Genomic DNA, 23,141 nt, shown 5'->3' with positions numbered 1-23,141 from the left:
AGGATTAATGGTAGATTAGACCTTGCAGAAGAAAAGATTATTGAGCTTGAAGACAGGGCAATAGACAGCATTCAGAACAAAAGACCAGGAGAAGGAGAATTTTATAAAATGAGCAGAGCATCAGTGAGCTGTGGGATAACTTCAAGCGGCTGAATACATAGGAAATTGGAGTTCCTGAAATGCAGGAGAGAGAGGGCAGGACAGAAAAAAATTTGAAGAACTAATGGGTAAACATTTTCAAATTTGATAAAAAACGATAAGACCACAGATCCACGAAGCTCAATGAGTCCCAGGCACAAGAAACATGAAGAAAATGACAGCAAAGTACATCATAATTAACTCGCTCAAAACCAGTGATGAGAAGAAAATCTTAAAAGCAGCTTCAGACAAACAGACATATCACATAGAGAGGATCAAAGTAAGATTACTGCAGCTCTCTAGAAGGAAACAATGCCTTCAAGAAGATAGTGGAGTCACATTTTTTAACTACTGAAGGAAAAGAACTGTCAACCTAGAATTCTATATTTAGCAAAACTGTCTTTTAAAAATGAAAGAGAAAGCAGAGGAGCTGAATGGGCTGGGCATGTGCAGTAGAGCGGCTTGAGTCCAAGCACACAGGTGTGGCCCCTAGAGGTGGAGAATGGAGAATGGGGCCCAGCCATGCACCTCTTCCCCTGCAGAGGTCTCTCTAACACCCATGCTGTGACCCCTATGGCTGACTGGCACTGGGAGACGGAACCAACTACTGCAGTATGTTCGGTAGCCTGGTGCCTGCTCAGAGCAGGAACCTGGTGGGAAGCCTCCAGCTGTTAACAAGAAAATTGCTTTAATAAAACTTCTTTACAAAATTCAGAAATATTTTGTCTTGAAGGAAATGAAACTAAGTAGCACCAAAGCAAATGCCATCACAGTCAACATCACCAAATCAGGCAGCACCAAAGCCAAGGATTTAACATGCAAAGTGGCAATTAGACTGGCATACTTTGTGCCCTTACACATGAAAATTCTCATATTTAATACCCCACTCTTCACCACGTAAAGCGGTTTCCAAAATATGTCCAGACCTTCTTCTTCAAGTGAGTATTCATGAACAACTAATACTAACAGTAGGTATCACTTGTGTCTGTTTAGTACATAACAGTCCCTGTTTAAAGCCTTCACATATCATTTAATCCTCATAAGAACTCTATGAAGTGGATTCTATTATTGTCCCCATTTTATATGTGGCAATACTGAGGCACGAATTAAGCTACTTGCCCAAAAGTTCAAAGTTTTTAAGTGGCAAGGTCAGGATTTGAACCCAGAGTTATATAACAGTTATACTATAAAACTACTATGTATATTGCTTCACTCAGTTTTTAAAAAATTAATTGACTTTTAAAATTAGTTTTAGGTTCACAGAAAAATTGAGTAAGGTACAGAGAGTTCCCATACACCCTGTCACTCCTTACACCAGTTTACTCTATTATTCGTGTGGTATACTTGTTACAATTGATGAACCATTATTGATACATTATTATTAACTAAAGTCCACAGTTTGCATTCGAGTTCACTCTTTGTGTTGTACATTCTATGGGTTTTGACAAATGTATAATGACATGTGTCCACTGTTACAGTATCACACAGAATAATTTCACTGCCCTAAAAATACTCTGTGTTCTGCCTATTCATTCCTCCCTCCCTGCTAACGCTTGGCAACCACTGATCTTTTTATTGCCTCCATAGCTTTGCCTTTTCCAGAATTTTATATAGTTGTAATCATACAATATGTAACCCTTTCAGATTGGTTTCTTTCACTTAGTAGTATGCATTTAAGGTTCCTCCATGTCTTTTTGTGGTTTGATAGCTCATTTCTTTTTATTACTGAATAATATTTCATTGTATGAATGTACCACAGTCTGTCTATTCACTACTGAAAGACATCTTGGTTGCCCTCACGTTTTAGCAATTATGAGTAAAGCTGCTAAAACATTCACATGCAGGGTTTTGTGTGTATATAGTTTTCAACTCATTTGGACACCTCATTCAGTTTTACAGCAAGAAAATCTGACATTATAATTTCTTTAAAAAAGGTAAATAAAGACTTTTTCAGACATACAAAAGCTAAAATAATTCATCACCAGCAGACTGCACTGAAAGAAATACTAAAGAAAATCCTTTAAGCAGAAGGAAATGATATCAGATGGAAATCGGAATCTACACAAATGAATGAAGAACACTGAAATGGGTACATAAATAAATTTTGCCCCTAATTAAAACCTCTTTAAAAGATAACTGTTGTAACAAAAATAATAACATAATGTGGGATTTGTAACATCTGTAGAAGTTAAATGTATGGCAATAGTGGCAAAAAAAAGGTTGAAGGGGGAGAAACAGAAATATACTATTGCAAGATTGTTATACTATATGTGAAATAGCATAAAATCACTTGAAGGCAGACTGGTAAACTACACACACACACACATGCTCTGAAGTACTAACTAAAATAACAAAGAGTTATAGCTGATAAGCCAATAAACGACACAAAATGGAATTGTAGAAAATATTCAAGTAATCCAAAATAAAGCAAGAAAAGAGAAAAAAGGAACAAAGAGAGGATGGAACAAACAGAAAACAAATAGCACTTAAGCCTTATCACATTAAATATACATGGTCTAAATGCCATAATTAAAAGACAGAGACTGAATAAAAAAAGAAAGACCCAACTATATGTTGTCTATAAGTAACACACCCCAAATATAATGGCAGAAATAAGTTAAAAGTTTGAAGGATTAAAAAAAATACCACGCTAACACCAATCAAAAGAGAGCTATATTAATGTCAAACAAAGGAGAATTCAGAGCAATGACTATTACCTGGGATGAAGAATGTCCTTTCCTAATGATAAGGGGATCAATTCATCAAAAGGACATAACAATCATAAGTTATAAATGTTTATGTACCTAATAACAGAGCTTCAAAATACAAGAAACAAAAACTGGAATAATTACAAGAAGATACATATAGACTACTCCACAAACATAGTAAGGTATTTTGATACTCCTGTCTTGATATATAGACCAAATAGACAGAAAAATCAATAAGGAAATAGAATATTTAACCAACACTATCAAACAACTTATCTAATTGATATTATAGAACATTTTACTCAACAATAGCAGAATGAACAATCTTTTCATGAGCTCACAGACATTTACAAGGATAGACCATATTGTAGGCTATAAAAGAAGCCTCAGTAAATTAGAAAGGATTCCAATCACACAAAGTATATTCTCTGATCATAATGGAATTAAATAAAAAATCAACAACAGAAAGATCTCTAGAAAATACTCAAATATTTGGAAACAAAATAACATGCTTTTCAGTAACTCATCGGCCAAGGATGAATTCAGAAATGAATTTAGAAAGTATTTTTTAACTGAATGAAAATCAAAATAGCAACATATCATAATTTGAGATGCCACTAAAGAAGTACACAGGGGGAAATTTATAGTACACAGCTGCGTGTGCTAGAAAGGAAGAAAAATCTCAGCTTCCTACTTAAAAAACTTAAAAAGAAAGAGCAAGTTAAACTTTAAGTATGTAGAAGGAAGGAAATAATAAAGATAAGAACAGAAGACAATGACATAAAAAAAGAAAAACAGGGGCTTCCCTGGTGGTGCAGTGGTTGAGAGTCCGCCTGCCGATGCAGGGGACACGGGTTCGTGCCCCGGTCCGGGAGGATCCCACATGCCGCAGAGCGGCTGGGCCCGTGAGCCATGGCCGCTGAGCCTGCACGTCCGGAGCCTGTGCTCCACAACGGGAGAGGCCACAACAGTGAGAGGCCCGCGTACCGGAAAAAAAAAAAAAAAAAAGAAAAACAATAGGAGAAAACCCCAATGAGACCAAAAGCTTGTTTTTTAAAAATATCAATAAAATTGATTAACCTGTAGCCAGTCTTTTCAGGAAAAAAAAAAAAAAAAAAAAGAACGGGAAGACAGAATTTCCGATAATAGATCTGAGAGAAGTGACATCACTATATACTCTACAGATGCTAAAAAGATAATAAGGGGGGATATTGTGAAGAACTTTATGCCAACGAATCTGACAAGTTAGATGAAATGGACAAATTCCCTTAAAGACACAAACTATCAAAACACACTCAAGAAGAAATGGACAATCTAACAGTCCTGTATCTATTAAAGAATTTTTAAATAAAAAAGTCTTCCCATGAAGAAAACTCCAGGCCATATGGCTTCTTCACTGGTTAATTATATAAACTATTAAGGAAGAAATCATATCAACTCTACACAACTCTTCCAGGAAATTGGAAAGAGTTGGGGAATATTTTCCAATTTATTTTATGAGATCAGCATTGCCCCAATACCAAAACTAGACAAAGACTTTACAAGCAAAGAAAACAGAACAACATCCTTCACAAATGTAGAAAAATTCGAAACAAAATTTTAGCAAATCAAAGCAATAACATATAAAAAGTATAATACATCATGACAAAGTAGAGTTTATCCCAGGAATCCGAAGTTGTTTAACATTCAAAAGTTGATCAATACAATTCACTATGTTAACAAGGTGTAAAGAAAAAAAAAATATTGTCATCTTAATAGATACAGAAAAGGCTTTGACAAAATCTAACATACATTTCTGATAAGAGCTCTCAATAAAGTAGGAATTAAAGGGAACTTCCCCAATATGATAAAGGGCATCTACAAAAAATATACGCTAACATCATACTTAACACTAACAGGGTGAATGTTTCCCCCTAAGATCAGAAACAAGACAAAGATGTCCACTCTCACTTCTGTTCAATAGCACGCCAGGGTTTCTAGCCAATAGAATAAGTAAAAGAAATAAAAGTCTAGATTGGAAAGAAGAACGAAAACTGTCTTTATTTACAGATAACATGATTGTCAATGTAGAGAATCCAATATAATGTACAAAAATGCTTCTGTAACTAATAAGTGAGTTTAACAAGGTTGCAAGATATAAGGTCACTATGCAAAAGTCAATTTTATTTGTATAAGCTAACAATGAATCATCAGAAATTGAAATTTAAAAAAATTTATAACACCATTAAAAGATGAAATACTGAGAAATTACTGAAGATAAGTGAATTGACATCTTTACAAAAATCTGAAACACTTAGGCGTAAAATCTTGTGCATCATTTTGAAATGTCAGAACCATAAAAATAATGAGAGAATCCTAAAAGTTTCCACAGGGCATAAACCGATCACCCATAAAGGACTGAAAATCACACTGGCATTAGACTTCTCAACAGTCAAAACATAATGAAGCAAGAGGAAAAGGGAAGTGGTGATGGCGCTAATTAATTTCTCATCTAACACAGCAAGAAACTATGGTAAATTATCAAATAAATGTATGAGCGTATTACATAGAAATGTGGAGCTTTCCACCAGAAGGCCTAATAAATAGAATGGGTTAAAATCGGCTGCCTCAGGGAGTATGCTTGGAGGAAGAGGATGGTGGGATAGAAAATAAATGCAATCATTTAAAAGTCTTATTTGTATTACTTAATTTTTTAAACCACATGCATGATTTCAAAATACTACTTTAAAAATACGATGGGTACATATTGACATCAGAGCCCAAAGCAAGTTAAGTGGAGCAAGTTAAGTGGATTCTAGAGTAACATGGCTGCACTTTTCAAAATATGGCCATTATATCCTATGGTACGGCCAGTAGGCAGTTGTTTTCTTCCTAAAATATGCATGGATTCCACTGAATGTAGTTCTTCTCTCCCTCTCTGTCTCTCTCTCCCCCCACCCCCCTCTCATGCTCCCTTGACAAACAGCCTTTCTGGATGGAACAGTGCTTATATATGAAGCCAACTGATCTAGGACTAAGCTAAATCCACTAGAGTATATGATCTGGATACACAGAGCAGTGACCTCACACCCAAGCTCTGTACATCAGTCAACTCATCCTGAGATGATGCGTTCAATCAAATGCACTCTAAGGGGAGATGGGACAAAGGCAGTTGTTTTGGAGGAAGAGACAACTTGACTTCAGAATTACTAGGGAAGTGGGTGGTGGAGAATGTCATACACTCTCTCCCAAACTAAAGAAATTTATTCCGTTTTCAATTCTCTCTTAATTCTATTAAGAAAATCTTAGTTTGTACTGTTATGTATTTAACACCTTTCTCTCTGTAATAGTTACTAAATCTCCCTTTTAATCGAGAGATAGCAGACCTCAGCCTCAGAGTATTTCACTACTACAAAATTATTGTTTGTATTTATTTCCATGGTTACTGTCTATCTTATATATGACAAGTGAAACATTTGTGGTAGGGACAAAGTTTAAATTTATCCTTTTAAATAAACTTATTTACAATTAAAAATTAGGTGATTGAAGAAGAATGTTAAGTAAATAATAGCACAGGAGGAAAGTTATGGCAATCTTTGAAAAGGTGTTTTCCAAATCACTGAGGTTTGGGGAACTCCAGTCTATCAAAGCTCTGTCCCGGCTTACCTTCTGAATATGGCTACTTGCGGGACAGAGAAACATGAAGGGAAGAATGGTCTCATTTAGCTGAACATGGACAGCAATTTCTGGGTGAAAAACTCTGAATTTGCTCATGCTTTTTTAATAATCTCCCAGTTAAATGCAGCTGTTGTGACATATATCCCAATTTGAAGTGTACAATAAAACCTAGAATATGGCCTTGGGAGGTGTGGGCCCATAGTTTCTGAAAAGTGGATGGCAGGTAAACTGCTGAGCTGGGTTTTTTTTCCCCTTTCCAGTTATACTTAAAAAAAAAAAAAAAACCAACTCCCATATATGATTGCACTCACTAGCTCCACATACATGTTTCCTCAAACTTCAAGCCCTCAACCCAGATAAACATGTGGAAGAGAAGTTTCACATCAAAGCTAAGCGGCTGCAAATGGATTTTAGTACCAGTCACAACTCTTTCCCGCATGAGCCTCTCCTACAGCTGTGGATGGTAGATGGCAGCAAGGTCACCATGGAAGTCTCAGCTCTAAACCTCATCTGAATACGATTATTGGTAAATGTAACCAGCATACAATAAGCTCAGGATGATAATCACTGCATGTTTACAAAGAAGTCTGAGGAAAAGAAAAATAAGATTGAGAAAAATAAGTTACAGAAACAATGGTGACAAAAAGATATTATAAACAAATTGAAACACAGGCCATGTTCTGGGAGACTGCAACATGTCTAACAGATAAAAGATTACAATAGAGTATCTATATTGCTTATATATATGTGTGTACACACACATATCCACACATAAGACTCCTACAAATCAATAAGACAAATAACCCAACGGAAAAACGGTCAAAGTGTATGAAATAAGCAAATTATAGGGAGAAGATGCCAACAGCCAATAAACATAAAACAAGCGGTTCAACCTTATTAGTAATAAGAGAAACGTACATTAAAATAACAAGACACCATTTTGCACCCATTAAAGTAGCACACGTTTTAATGTCTGACAATATATTTTTTTTCACACACACACACACTGTATTTTATTTTTACAAGAGATAAATAAACTGACACCAAGCATTGTAAACGGATGACCACAGCAAAAGCAACAATGATTGCAATTACCAATGTCTGACAATATTAAGAGTTGGTGAGGATGCAGAAGACACCAACCCTCGTCCCCTGCTCGTCGATTGGTATCTCCAGTGTGAAGAGGAAGTTGGCCCAGTCTGTTAAACTGTAAAATGTGCATATTCTGTGGCCCAGCATTTCCACCTGTAGGTATAAACCTAGAGAAGCACTTCTGTGCCCAAGAAGTCACACACTACTGCAGCATTTTTAATAGTGGAAAACTGGAAAAACAATTAAGTGCCCCTGTATGCGAGAAAAGCGAAATAACTACAGCACAGGCATACCATGAGATGTTATGAAGCAATTAAAACAAATGAAGTCAATCTATATGGATTAACATGAAAAGGTCTCCAAGAAAGATTAACGAGTGAAAAAGCTACCTGCAGAAAGAGACATACAATATTATACTGACATAGGGGAAAAATCTTTTAAAAACAATGCTGTCTAGTTGCTTAATGCTATTGAATCACAGGTACCATGCTTAAAAGTATGAAAACCATTTCAGAGGATACAGATTAAACCGATCATGGTTACTGGGAGAGTGGAGGGCAATAGGAACCTGTATTGGTGGTAGGGGCCCAAGGTGACTTTCACTGATCTGTAATGTTTTAATTTTTTTAAGGAGTTGATTTTTATGTATTACTTGAATAATTTAGATAAAACCAAAAAAAAGTTTAAAAGAATAGCAGTAATGCCCTAAGAAGGACTGAGAGAAAGGACAGAGAAGTGAGGCCAGCAGTATAGGGTGTGTCTATTATTTTATTGAAATTCATGAGAGAATCAATTGTATTAATTCATTATGTGGAAGGCTGTCCACATGGGGGTCCCCTCCCTTCGTAAAGGAATCTGTGAACTTGCCAGGCTCTCAGGCTCCTGGGGTCCATGTCTCCCTCATTCAGTACGACAAAAGGTTGAGACCTCACTGACAAGACCCAAAGAACCTTTGGCTGGAGAAAATTCAAAAAGAAAATACACATGCATTGTAACAGAATCCCTGGGCTTCTTTATTAAATTGTTATATCCACACACAGCACTTCAGCAGCCAAAATACAGCCCCCTAATGTCGTCTCCTGATAATAATACTGTAAAACAATACAAAATGGCAATAACTCTACAAGGTGGAGGTCTGAAATCTGCAGTGTTTTCCTCATGAACCACAACTTGGTAAAATGCAGAGCTATTAGAAAGCAGATCCTCTTCCTAAATGTCTTAAAATTCATGCCCTTTTTAATTGCCCAGAATTCATGTCACTTGTGTGAAGCTATAAACATACACAATCATAAAAATGCATTTAGACACCTTGAACAAAATCGATGCCATATTATTTTAGTTTATTATTCCTTGTAGAGTTCACACTGGTCTTCCTACTTTGATATTTATTTATACCAAAGAAAAGAAAGAACATAAATGCCACACTTGGGATAACTCTAATGCTAGAATTGAGTAGAATACATATAGCTTCTGCCTTAATTTAAAAAACTAAAGCCGTCTTTACAAATCAACCTCACATAATATAGGACAAAGCTGAAGGTCACTGTATTATTCATTTAAAAAGGTACTGATAAGGATTAAAATTAAGGTTCATGAGATTTGAAGAACTGTTAGCTTGCATAAATGGCCTCTTCCTTCTTAACAGGGCAGACGGCGTTGGGGGAGGATGATAAATAGTATAAGAAAGAATATATTTTTTCTTTTTCCCCTGGGCTTTGTTATTTGTCTCTCTTTGGAACCTCTAAGCTCTTTATTCAAGAGGTCCTCTGCTATTCACAACTTTGCTGCTCTTATGAAAAATTAATGATTGCTTTCTCTTCGACAGAAAACTGACTTATTTTGCAAAAGATTAACAAAGAGGACTCGGTGCAGAAGTGATTCCCTCAGCAGGAGAAGCTTATCTCACACCAACCCATTTATGGCTGGGGGAAAATACCCCGTTAGTTCAAGGATAGCAAGTAAAGAGATGATGTGCAGCCTGGTACAGACTGTAGAACAAGGACTACATCCTTCACAAAAGGGACGTGCCAACAAAAACCAGCCTGCCCCCGACAGCAGGCTGACCCCACGCCCTGCCCACTGACTCCTTTATGCCTCACACACAGAGTGCTGTGCTGTGTTTGCAAGCTATTGTTCGGCAGGCAGATTTTCTGCTCGGGGGTTAACAGGTGAAAGCAGTTATCCCATATGCAATAGCAAGAACAAAATAGAGAGGACGCTTCTAGTTAAGCTACCAATGCTCAGAAAACACTTCTGAAAACATCACAGCTCAGTACTGCATCCTTCTGGAATGGAGGAGCTGGGGAGGGTGGGGAGGAGCAAACTTGTTTCAGAATGACTGACCAAGGTAAGGAGAGAGTGTAAATTGCAAACATAAAATATTTCAAGTTCATATTTTGTCATGTGTATACATCAGTCTTCATTTTAAGATCCAGTGCTGTCCTCAAAGGAATTTCTGATGAAATTCCACTTTCAACATTTAAAAGCCCTACATTTTTACATCACATCTCCCCTATAGTTGAAAAAACTGAAGTGTTGGGAGGTTATGTCAATTACTGGTCCATTTGTGTATGTGTGTGTGGGGGGGTCAGGTCTCAAACTCAGCTCTTCTCACTCAAACCAGCACTCTCTGGTAAGCTGGTGGAAGGGCGTTTGGCCAGGAACTGCGGGCAGAACAAATTACAAAACGTTTGATGAGAACAAAGGGTCCACCAAACTGACTCTAAATACATATTAATAAGTGAATTTAACCAATATTCATTCGGCATCTACTTTGCCTTGGACTTCATGGGGCTTACAGGCTAGTGGGGGAGGAAGAAGTGAACAAATATTTACACAGATAACCGTACAATTGCACTTGTAAAGAGCCAGACTTTTGGAGATGTGGTACAAGGTTATATCTTTTGTTTTTTTTGGTTTTTAAATTGTTGATTTTTAAGTGTTTGGAGTAGTCAAGCACTGAGCTTGGGTGGTTAAAAGCGTGTCATGGGGGGCTTCCCTGGTGGCACAGTGGTTAAGAATCTGCCTGCCAATGCAGGGGACACGGGTTCGCGCCCTGGTCTGGGAAGATCCCACATGCCGCGGAGCAACTAAGCCCCGTGCACCACAAGTACTGAGCATGCGCTCTAGAGACCGCAAGCCACAACTACTGAAGTCCCCGCGCTTAGAGCCCGTGCTCCGCAACGAGAAGTCACTGCAATGAGTAGCCCGCGCACTGCAGTGAAGAGTAGCCCCTGCTCGCCGCAACCAGAGAAAGCCTGTGCGCAGCAACAAAGACTCAACGCAACCAAAAAAAAAAAAAAAAAAAAAAAAGTGTGTCATGGAGAATTTAAAAAAGATAGTTCTGCGTTGATCAGCTGTTCTCTGGAGTGTTTGTATTTGTCCGTTTTTCTGTATCACTAATGGAATATAACATGACAATTAGAGAAATTAGCTGCTCTTTAACTTCTGTACACTTTTCAGAGAGTGTTAAGTTTACAGTGTTTTTCCTCATTACAAGAATCTTGAAATATTTGAAGGACGACTGTCCTCATCTGTAGTGTACTTTCTCTGTGCCAACCACGGCTCGAGGATGTTCTGACGTGTTACGACTCATTTAACCTTCACACTGGTCGCAAGAGGCTTGTGGTATTACGACCCATTTTACAGTTGCGGAAACTGAGAAACAAAGAATGGAAGTGATTTGCCTAAGGTTTCTAGGTAATAGGTGGTAGAGCTGGGATTCAAACCTGGTGGACTAGTTCCAGTCTGCATGATTTCTGTCTGAAAAGGTATGTTATTTAAAATAATTTTTAAACATCTAAAATCACTTGCAGCATAATTATAGATAGCGGAACCCAATAAGTAGAAAAGGAAAAGAGCCCAGAAAAAAACACTCTAATTTTAGAGTATACAATGAAAGGCAAAATCAACCCTTGCTTTAAAATCTATTACAAGGATTTTACCACTGTCAACATTTTATTATTAGATATCAAAAGATCATTATCACAACAACAAAACATTCACGATGACATAAAAATGAACTTTGTCCCTTAAGGAAAATGCTATAAATATGCACAAGGAAATATTTTTTTCCTAGAAATTGCAGTCAGCCAATAAATCACCAAGTCATATATGTCAGCTTTTGTTTCTTTTCCTAGAACTTAACACGTGAAGATCCAGTAAGACTTGCAAACCATTCAACAAGAATGAGTAAAGGCTGTTAGAAGCCACTGTTAGAGTCTAAAACTTAAAATGTATGACAAAATAAATCATAAAAAGGGTAAAAGACAAGTTATAGATAGGGAACAAATATTCACAACATATTTAGTAAACAAAAGATTGTTAAGCAGAAATTATAAAGAAATCCTACAAGTCAATAAGATAACTCAATAGGAAGAAACCATAAATGATGAAGTCAAGACTTTCACAGAAAAGGAATTTCAAGTGGATAATAAACATGGATGAGAAAGCTCACTAGGAATTAGGGGAACACAAATTGAAACCACAAGAAGCTATTACCTGTTTTAGATGAGCAAAACTTTAAGTTGGTCAATATCAGATGTTGGCGTAAGTGTGGGAAAATGAATGCTTTCATTCCCCTGGTGGGAGTTATAAATGGCAGAGCCAGTTTGGAGGTATTAAGTACCTAGTGAAAGGGAAAATAAGCAAATCCTATGATCTTAAAATTGTTTGTCCTAGAGAAACACTTGTGTAGACACACTAGAGAATATGAACAAGGACAGTCGTTGCAGCATTATTTGAAATAAACCGGATGTAACTTAAATATCCATCTGCAAGAGAATGGGTACCTAAAACTGTGGTATGTTCATTTGATTTAATAGTTAGGGACACTAATATAGATTTAAATGCAGCAAAAATGCATGAAGCTGAAAAATCAGAGAGTAAGGGAAGGAGACTATGGCTGGATGGATAGGCAAAGGAATTTAAACTCAATAAGATGCTATTTTTTTAAAGGGAGAATTCACTCATATATAATTTGTATAATTAAAAAATATATTATATACATAGAAAGAAGACTGGATCAAATATGCCAGTGATTAATTCCAGGTGGTAGGAATATTGCTGGTTGCTCCTTCCCCCCTTAAAAAAAAATAGTTTTACATTTTTTCAAGTTTCCAAAATAAAAAAAATACAATTCAAAAATCAATAGAAATGTAACTGTGATTTTTACCTGAACCTGCAGGGTCACGCTCTACCTCTTGTCATTAGCTTTTCTTTATTTTTATCTTACACAATTATGCTCTTAAATAAGAAAAAAATTAGAGTCAGAACATTTTGATCCTCCATTTCTTTTTCAACAAAAAAGAACATAATGCATTTGGACAACATACCCTTTTTTTTTTTTTTGTCTGAGAGAACTTTGAAATCAGAGAGGCATACGTTCCATAAGTTATGGATGGCATTGTTTGAAAGACATCAAGTTTGTGGACTGCATCATTTCAGGGAATCTCATGAAGATGCATCTTTAAATAACAGTTATAACAAAGAGTTAAAGAACTCTTTGCCACTCGGACAGGTACATCTAAGATGCACTATTAGTTAGTGGTTTAGAGCTCAGCTGTCCAGTAAAGAAACAACATGCTTTTATTTAAATTTAAATTAATTAAAGGTAAATACAAAACCCAAAGTTAGTAGAAGGGAGGAAATCATAAAGATTAGAGCAGAAATAAATTTTAAAAAGAGACTAAAAAAACAATAGAAAAGATCAACGAAACTAAGAGCTGGTTCTTTGAAAAGATAAACAAAACTGATAAATCTTTAGCCAGACTCATCAAGAAAAAAGAGAGAAGGCCCATAACAATAAAATCAGAAGTGGGCTTCCCTGGTGGCGCAGTGGTTGAGAGTCCGCCTGCCGATGCAGGGGACACGGATTCGTGCCCCGGTCCCGGAGGACCCCACATGCCGCAGAGCGGCGGCTGGGCCCGTGAGCCATGGCCGCTGAGCCTGCGCGTCTGGAGCCTGTGCTCCGCAACGGGAGAGGCCACAACATTGAGAGGCCCACGTACAGCAAAAAAAAAAAAAAAAAAAAAAAAAAAAAAAATCAGAAGTTAAAAAGATGTTACAATCAACACCACAGAAATACAAAGGATCATAAGAGATTACTATAAACAAGTATACGTCAATAAAATGGACAACCTAGAAGAAATGGACAAATTCCTAGAAATGTACAATCTTCCAAGACTGAACAAGGAAGAAATAGAAAATATGAACAGATCAAATTATCAGTAATGAACTTGAATCAGTAATCAATAAACACCTAACAAACAAAAGTCCAGGACCAGATGGCTTCACAGGTGAGTTCTACCAAACATTTAGAGAAGAGTTAACACCTATCTTAAACTATTTCAAAAAATTGCAGAGAAGGGAACATTTCCAAACTCATTCTACGAGGTCAGCATCACCCTGATACCAAAAACAGTATGTCGCTGAATGTTTATGTAACATTGAGTCATAGTTTGGTAACTTTTTCCACTGAAATTCAGAACGTGTTCATTCATTCAACATTTACTGAGTGCCTATTATGTGCCAGGCATTGTTCTAGGAACTGCAGATATGTCCGTGAACAAAAAAGATAAGGATCCTTACCCCTGTGGAACTTATATTCTAATGGAGACCACAAGCAAGAAGCATGATATACAAGTAAATTACACAGCATGACTGAAGGTAATAAGTACTGTGGAAAAGACAGAGGAGCTACAGGAAATCTGAATTTGGGGAGAGGTCAGATTACAATTTTAAAAGCAGGTAGGGTAGGGCTCACCGAGAAGGTGCCATTGGAGCAATTACTTGAAGGAGGTGAGAGAGTGAACATTGCAGATTTGAGAAGAGCTTGAGAGGCAGAGGTAACAGCCTGTGCAAGGGCCCTGAAGCAAGAGCACAGCAAAGAGGCCAGAGTGAGTAAGTGAGAAGGAGAGGAGGAGAGAGCTCAGAGATAAGGAGGGTGGGGAAGCGATAGTGCCAAGACCTGTCAGCCATCGTTAGGACCTGGGCTTCCACTCAGATCGAGACGGGATCCTCTGGGTAGTTTTGAGCAGAAGAGTGACAGGATCTGACTTACACTGCAAAGGGTCATGATGGCTACTGTACTGAGAAGAGACTGTAGGGGATGGAGGGTGGGAGCAGGGACAACAGGAGGAGGCCACAGCAAACAGTCCCTGGGACAGATGATGGTCTTTGGGCCATGGTTGTAGAAGTGGGGTGTGTATGTGTGTGAGAAGTGGTTAGATTTTGGATGTTGATACTGTAGTCTGACAGACTAGAGAAGAGAAGGGCCAGGGAGGGCCAGGTCAGGGAGTTCTTTCTACAGGATGAGGGACTTGAGCAGCTTTCAAAGTTCTCCTGACACATCCCTAAAATCCATGTGGAAAACTCAGTATATTTGGTGTAATACTGGAAACCAGCATCCTTATACTCACATTAAGTATCAACCATACTCATTTCTTGGACACCTCCTTCTAACAAAAGTATAAATATTCTGCTCTTGGCAAGCAAATGCTCTTGGTATTTGATGTCTACAAATGCCAAAAACCACACCTAGGGATTTCAAGTATTCATTAGCATAGAGTCCTTCATCCCAACTTAAAAAAAACAAAAAACAAAGCATATGCCTATTTTGGTAGGAAAGTGGCAAGTCAAAAATGTACATTAGCACTTAAAGTAAATAAGTGGATCGAAGGCTCTCAGGAACCCCTTGGAAGTGGGCGCCATGGGACACAGCCTGGGTTTGCAGCTTTGCAAACGGTTTTTGTACTCACAGAGTGAGATGCAGATCCTGGGTTCTGTCAAGGCTGCTGGGCCTTGACAGAGCAGCAGAGTAAATACTGCTTCAAGACCTCAACTTCAACAACCTATGAGGACATAGCTTGTAATAACGTGATTAGAAAAAAATCTTTTTATTTTCTGCCATACTGCTAATGCTGTTAGGGGGATAAGTGGAGACAAGGGTGGGGGAGGAAGTGGATACATAAAGGGTGATATCTTCTGCCCTTAGTTCTGTATATTTCTCTATCATTTGCATTTTAAATAAGAATTATGTTAATGTAATTCTTTTTTTTTTTTTCGGTACGCGGGCCTCTCACTGCTGTGGCCTCTCCCGTTGCAGAGAACAGGCTGCGGATGCACAGGCCCAGCGGCCATGGCTCACGGGCCCAGCCGCTCCGCGGCATGTGGGATCCTCCCGGACCGGGGCACGAACCCGTGTCCCCTGCATCTGCAGGCGGACTCTCAACCACTGCACCACCAGGGAAGCCCCTAATGTAATTCTTTTAAGTAAAAAGATAATATTCTTCTTTCACCTACATATCTCATGATATACCTCAATTCCCCTGAGAGAACTTTGAAATCAGAGAGGCAAACGTTCCATAAGTTATGGGTGGCATTGTTTGAAAGACATCAAGTTTGCGGGCTGCATTATTTTTCATTTTGCAGTAGGGGTCTCCGGGAGGATGAAAAGCAATTGGTTTCCATATTCTGTGAAGGAACCCATCATATACTCAAAGACAACGATCAAGCTTTCCCCTCGACATTCTTTTCCAGAGTAAACAGCAAAGAACTGGTTGTTTTTGCACAAGTCACCATGTACTTCAAAAGGATTAGGGGTTACACTGCATAAATCGTTGAGGGGCTTATAACTGCTGGTAAAGGCATGGGACTCATTTTAATGACAACTCTTACACCTGCTTCCTTTGGAAGGCTAGACGCTGACGAGGAGGAGACAGAGATGGACGAACGGCAGGGACTCTGTGCTGAGACAACACAGACGGAGGACATGTGCATGAAGATTTGGAAAGGGACGTTCTTGACATTGTGTGTGCACAGGTCACAAGTCCCCCCTTTTTTCCCCAAGCCTGGGAAGGAAAAAAAAGCGGACCGGTTGGCATTTGCTAAACTTTAATGGTGAAGATTACTGAACCATACGGTAGAGTATTCTAAATAGCAAACAAGGGGAAAACAGAATCTCGTTAAACTCAAGATGAGAAGGACACTTTAAGATCATCGATCTTGTAGGCTGGGGTACTGAAAATGTAAAGTGACATCCCCAAAGGAGATACTGAATAACACGAAAAGAAAAATGTTGGTGACGTATTGATTAAGGCTCGTGTGTTGCATACCCTCTGTGTGTTCCTCCAGACCCACTCTCACCCTTCTCCAACATGCTCTGTGCCCTCTAGAGTGATGAGTGTGAACAGCCTCAACGGGTTCCCTGGGGCTCTGGTTTCTGGTTGGGGCCAGTGGGAGCCTCAGCAGGGGTTCACAGGAAAGGAAGGGGGAGAGTTGGGGCATTTACAACTCTGGTTCTCTCCCTGAGGGGTTGCCCAGGGCTGACTGTGTCTGTTTTATGTGGTCTTGGCTCCTGTCAGGTTACTCTCTGTCTCTCCATGTCTGGTAATTGCTCCTTCCCCTGGCTTCTTCAGGCCTGGAGTGGTAACAACTGTTATTACTCCTGAAGTACTGCACTGTCCCTTGTGATTTCACTACACCCCGTCCATCCTTTGAAAATATCCCCTTTACTCATTTCTCCTCCAATAACCCGATGTGATCATGCCATTTTGTTGTTGTTGTTAAGAATCAGAAATACCAACAAAGGAAGCTCTTAATTAGGTCCTTGGTGTCTTGAAAATTCTAGTGGACATTTGTCACTCTTTTTGCGCCTTCCCTAAATCCCTGCCCCCCACCCCCCCCAATCTGAGCTAACTTTCTTGTCTGGGGATTTCCCTACCTCATGGCCCTTGATGAGAGATGGAGACCAACAACCACTTGGAAGACACATCCTCACTTTCCCAGCCTCCCTTGCAGCTAGGGCTCAGCCATGTGATCCAGGCTCACCAATCAGATGGAGTTTGACTCTTACCATGACATGGGAAAAGGGGGGCTGCAGAGAACCCATTGTGGTTGGGGTGGCAGCAGCACTGGGAGCTACATCAGTTCCCAGAGGGAGCAGCTGAGCCTAGTGTCAGGCTCGAGGTACAGGTGGTGCATCTGAAGGAATCTGCACCCGGCAGTGGTGGCAAGTTGGTTCCCTGCAGAAATTTTATGTATTGTTCCTGCTTGTCTCTATGGACCTCCCAGGACCTTCAAGTAACCCAACAGCCTTCAATTCATCCCTTTCCTGCTTGAATGAGCTAGAGCTGTTATACTGCTTGAAACTAAGAACTCTGTCTGATATAAAAATCAAGCTAATTTTTTGACCCAGAGATTTCTGGCATCCTAAAATCCTCATCTCATTTTAAATAAATAAAAATATTAAAATCTTTTTTAATAATAAATAAATCCATGTTTGAGTATCTACTCTGTTTCAATTACTGTGCTAGGTGTTACAAAGCTAGTTAAGATGGAAAAGTAAATAACCATAATCAACACTGTAAACACTGTGATGGATCCTTCACTGTTGGAGTACAGATGCAGAAGTGATTAATTCTGCCTGGGAGGGTTTTGGAAAGTTTCAGAAAGGTAGTGAGCTGAATAGAGGGATGAGTACAGGTAAGAAACAGTGGGAAATGTTTGGCATGTCCAGAGGACGTAGGTGAGCTCAGAGGGGCTGGAGTAGAGCACAACAGAGGGTCACTGGAGGTGAGGCTGGGAAAGCGAGCCAAGGACCAGTGGCAAAAACCATCTGAGCTTCATTCTCTAGGCAAGCAGGAGAAGCCACAGCCATGGGTTCTGGAGGATGGGTTGAAGAGGGGGAAGAATAGAAGCAAGAAACCCGTTTATTCTCACAAAGGGCTATGACTACAGCAGAGGCTATGGTATCGAGAGGCAGGTCGAGAGACGTGAGAAACATTTAAAAAGAGGCAAGTGAGAGTCCCTCTCCTGTTTGGTGTGGAGAGCCAGCGAGGATTCCAAGAGGGTCTTGAAGCTCTAGCTTGCAGGAGTGGGTGGGTGGCAAAGTTTCCTACTAATATGGGACACTTGTCAATTAGCACAGCTTTGGTGTAGAGGAAGAAACTGACATGCCCATACCCTTTCTTATCTTAAGAATGTACTAATATGTGCATTTTTATACACTCGGATTTTGCTTCTAATCATTGCTACAAACAAAGGAAGGATAGAGTTGTTTCTAGTCTGGTTGCTGCTTATTCCCTGCTAATTATGGGGCTACTCTAATTGCTATGGGTATACCATAGCCTTAAAGAGCATGATCTTCTGGAATGTTCCTGGGTTGGCGTTTAGGAAGATACAATTCTTTAGAAGGGTTGAAAGTAAGCTATTTAAATTCTCTCCACACTAACCTCTTTCTCAGCTCTGGTATAAACGTGACCTAGATCCACTTACCTAGTCCACTGCCAGATCCACGCTAGAACATTTGGGAGGTCACTGGACCCCAGGACCCACACTTGTCCCCTCTCTGGTCCATCTGCTGTTGACTCTCTCCATTCCATTCCTGACCCTGGCTTCTCCTGCCAAGTGCAACTGTGAGAGCTGACAGAGGCAAGCTTGGCTTCCCAATATGTCCTTTTTATGTAAACTTACAAACTTCAAGAATGTATTGGGCTCTGCCCCCTGTGGTACTAAGCCTCATTGCTGACAGCATTTTGCCTTTGTTGTGAACAGTAAAGTTCTTCTAGTTGGCTTTTTGTTAAGAAGTGTGCAGACCTGGGGTTTGATGACATCTTTAGACTTGGATTCTAAAAAGGCGCTACCAACTGTGCACTTGGCTGAAGGAATCACTTACATTTTACCAGTGAATGGCTTTCATTTATCAAATTCTCAGTCAGCACAAAAAGCTAAGGCCATGCAATGAGTACTATACTACAACACTCCTCACTTCTGAAAGCACAAGGCGATGGCTGGTAGCTTTAGAGATGTTATTTGGAAACCGAATACAGAAACAGCTCTGTTATCCCACACCTAGAGAAACAGAAGATGCATGGTCATTTATTCATTTTTGCTCCCTTTTTGAACCATCATCTATCAGGTGGTGTGATTCTCTACTAGACCATGAGTCTCTGAGGACAGGATAAGCTTCTAATCCATATCTAAATTCACATCATCTGGCACAATGAATGTTACATGGCTGGGGGCAAATAAAAGTTCACTGAATTAATCTGTAATATATAGCAAGAGAACTCACAGCAAGAGGGGAGTTACTCTCAGCCACAGTAACTGGGCAACTGAAACTGCTTTGCCACCAGCAGCGCTAGAGGCAGAGTCAGTGACTATTACCATGTAATATGGAACTCCCAAATGAATGGAGAAACTAGACTCATAGATAATCAATACAGTCATCAAAGCAAGGGTCTTAGAGATTTCTTTCAAGTCATAACCATGCCCCAGAAGCAATAAATTATGAAGGCTGAGCATGTGAATAAAACTTAATATGGTCATAAATTTTATGACAAAGTTAATTTGACATATTTAATGACATGCATAATTATTACGCAGCACTGCAGTCAGACATTAATAAGTAATACACGACTGTAAGAGTCTTTACTTGTGTTCAGACAAACCAAATGCTTGGCATTTCCCCCCTTCTTAGTTATTAATTCTTCGCACCTACTCTATCCATCCGTGGTGATGGGCTTCTCTCATGCTGTGAACAACTTAATCCTCAATGCACAGATACAGAAACCCTTACTAAGACAGTCTCAAGCAGGTAAGGCTCTCTGCATTCCCTCTGCCACCTAAGACACCTGAAGCAGAAGTCTATGGATGCTCTGTCCACAGCCCTGGGACCACCTTTCAATGTATTCCAACTCTGATAGCTGGATGTCTGCTGTTGGGAGGTGGATCACTGGGAAAATGGAGAATGTTCTCTGGCTTCCTGACAACTCGGAAGAGGGTGGAGGGCAAGAGTACACCTGGCTCGAGCAGAAAGGGGATAAGAGAGAGTCCCACTGCTCAGGAAAAGCTGCTCCGCATGCCTGATCTGCAACAATTTCACAGTCCAAGTATCTCTGGTCAATAGTTCTCTGGTGGTCCTGATGTCTAGACCAACTCCCAGCTCATTCTTCTCAGGGAGGAAACCAGGATATTTCAGAGACTTTCATTTTATAGTTAGAGAAAAAGTTAGGCACAAACAGCCAGGCTAAAATGTAAAAGACTAACGGCTTCTTTTCTATTTTTATGGTGGGGAGGTGCTTAAGAACATAAAGGCACTAACGAACTAAAAAAAGAGGAAGGAATGTCCCTGTCAAACAAAAGATAGAGAAGGGGGAGGGCAGCGGTGCCCAAGGCCAAGCCCCTCTCCTATGTTTGGCCAACAGCTCTGCCTATTACAGCTCTGGGGCTGGGGCGGGAACGGAGATGCTGCATATGGAGGTATCCTATGCCATCCCTGCTGATCAACACAGAGACCCACAGAGTGTTAAATTCCAAGCTAGGAACACAAATGTAGAGAATACACCCTCACTAGTGTCAGAAGAAGTCTAAGTAGTGGTAGCGGTATAGGAAAGGATCACGCATAGAGTTTACGGTCCAGTGCCACTGCTCATTAGCCTGTACTCTGAGTAGGTCACCTGCAGTGTATGGGCCTCGATTTGGCCATCTGTGAAACAGGGGTAATAGTCTTCATCCTGCATATGTCAGAGTTGATTACGAGGCTCATGTGATGCGCCCCTGGGAAAGATGTGTTGTTTAACCGTCTGACTGAGCAGGTTGAATCCCTGTTCAACACATTGCAGCTCAACCTGGGCAATCTATTTACCATTGGTTTCCTCACCTGAAACTGAGACTAAAAAAAAAAAAAAATCATAAGATTATCCCAATGATTAATTGCAACAATGCATGTAGAGAATTTAGCCTGGTCCTTGGTACTTATTATGTTGGCTATTAAAAGCAATATGTAAAATACAGAATATTTTATAGATGTTTAAGGCACTGAAAATAAACTCGTTGCTTACTGCAATAGTCCTGAGCCCTTTTAGAGGGCTAAAGTCAGAACATGAAAGGTTAATGATTTGGCTGTGTAAACGTGGTATGCTTCTCTTTGCTCTGGATACAGTGGGCTTACCCTGTTATTAAAACCTGTTTAGTGGATATAGAGCTGCCATGAGGCCTAACATTTAGTTCCAGTTATTAGATTAAATATTTGCTCGGAATGGTATTTGAATTGCCAGGTTCTAGATTTTTCTGGTTGGTAAGGACTCCTTTGTATTTTGTACAGAGGCTAAAAGTGGTAGACTGACTACACAACAGATGCACCATTTCTCAAAGGATATTAAAACCATGGTTCACTATAACATTGTACCTGGTGGCACGGAATTCAGTGAGTAAACTGAACTTTACTTGATGAGGAAACATTGAGTGGAAGAGACAGGACTTTATTTTAGGTACTTTTCGTGATCAAGTCATTCTGATTTAAACATCTAAGACTTTGTTGCCATGCTCTTTTCCCCTTACTTTCAGTCTGCTAAATGCACGGTTAAGTACATTTCTGATTTAGCGTTTGTTAACAAAAAAAGATAGTGTATGATAACCAAATCAATATTAAGCACTGTAAACGAGAAACTTATAAAATTATAAACTAAACATGTATGTGACAACACTAACTTTTGTTAACATATGCTTACCTCTCCTCACGGGCACATTCCTTCATGCTAAAGTTCTCACATAGTATGAAAATAAGGCCGATGCATTTTGGAAAACAAAAGAGGAGTAAAACAAAAACACACTTTAAGCAAAATCTTACACATCTCAAATTCATGATTAACTAAATTTTAGAATTTAATAAGTTCATTAGGTTAGTTTGGGTGCCTGGGTGCTTCTACCCCAAATCATGATCTTTGAGGGACTTCTGGGTCCATGTTACACAATGATCGCATGACACTTTCCAAAGTTACTCATCTCAACACACCACAGGAAGAAAGGTCATATTCCATATACGTTTCTGTATATCTATACCATGTGTTCAAAACACCTAGGAAAAATAAGCTTGGTATTTATAAGATGAAGCTCTCTGAGTGGTGTCATAGATGTGTCAGGCCCATCAGCTTGCAACGGTAGAAAGAACACTGGTACGTACAGAAATGGGGTGGGAAAGGAACAAGGGAATAAAGGATTTCTCGTTAATGGATGAGAAAGAAATATTAATAGCATATCACAATAAAATGAGCTTTAAAAAATATCTGAAACTTAAATCTTCAAAATGACAAGAAAATACAAATGATTCACAAATAAACCCAATGGGTCAAATCCTGTTAAGTGCCTGACTGGGAAGAGCAGTGAGTTCAGTCTATACACTTAAACCCATTGGCTCACTTTGCCCAGTGTCCACTTCTCACTATGCTATTAATACGTTTTACAAAAGGACATATTGGTGAATTGTACACATCTACTTCTAGGTACCATCATGTAACCTGGTACAAAGTAAGCAATCTTCCTACAGGTAAAAAATTTGGATGGTGTGAAAATTAGAAAAAGAAATGTCCTATCATTATGTTGTGACCAGGTGAATTTCACCTTCACCCAGTAAAAGGTTAAAACCTGGAAATTAAAAGGGAATGCTGGGCTTCCCTGGTGGCGCAGTGGTTGAGAGTCCGCCTGCCAATTCAGGGGACGCGGGTTCGCGCCCCGGTCTGCGAAGATCCCACGTGCCACGGAGCAGCT

This window comes from Phocoena phocoena, chromosome 20 (genome assembly GCF_963924675.1).
Source record: "Phocoena phocoena chromosome 20, mPhoPho1.1, whole genome shotgun sequence".
In the NCBI taxonomy this organism is placed as follows: Eukaryota; Metazoa; Chordata; class Mammalia; order Artiodactyla; family Phocoenidae; genus Phocoena; species Phocoena phocoena.
Note: the sequence above shows the minus strand (reverse complement) of the source record.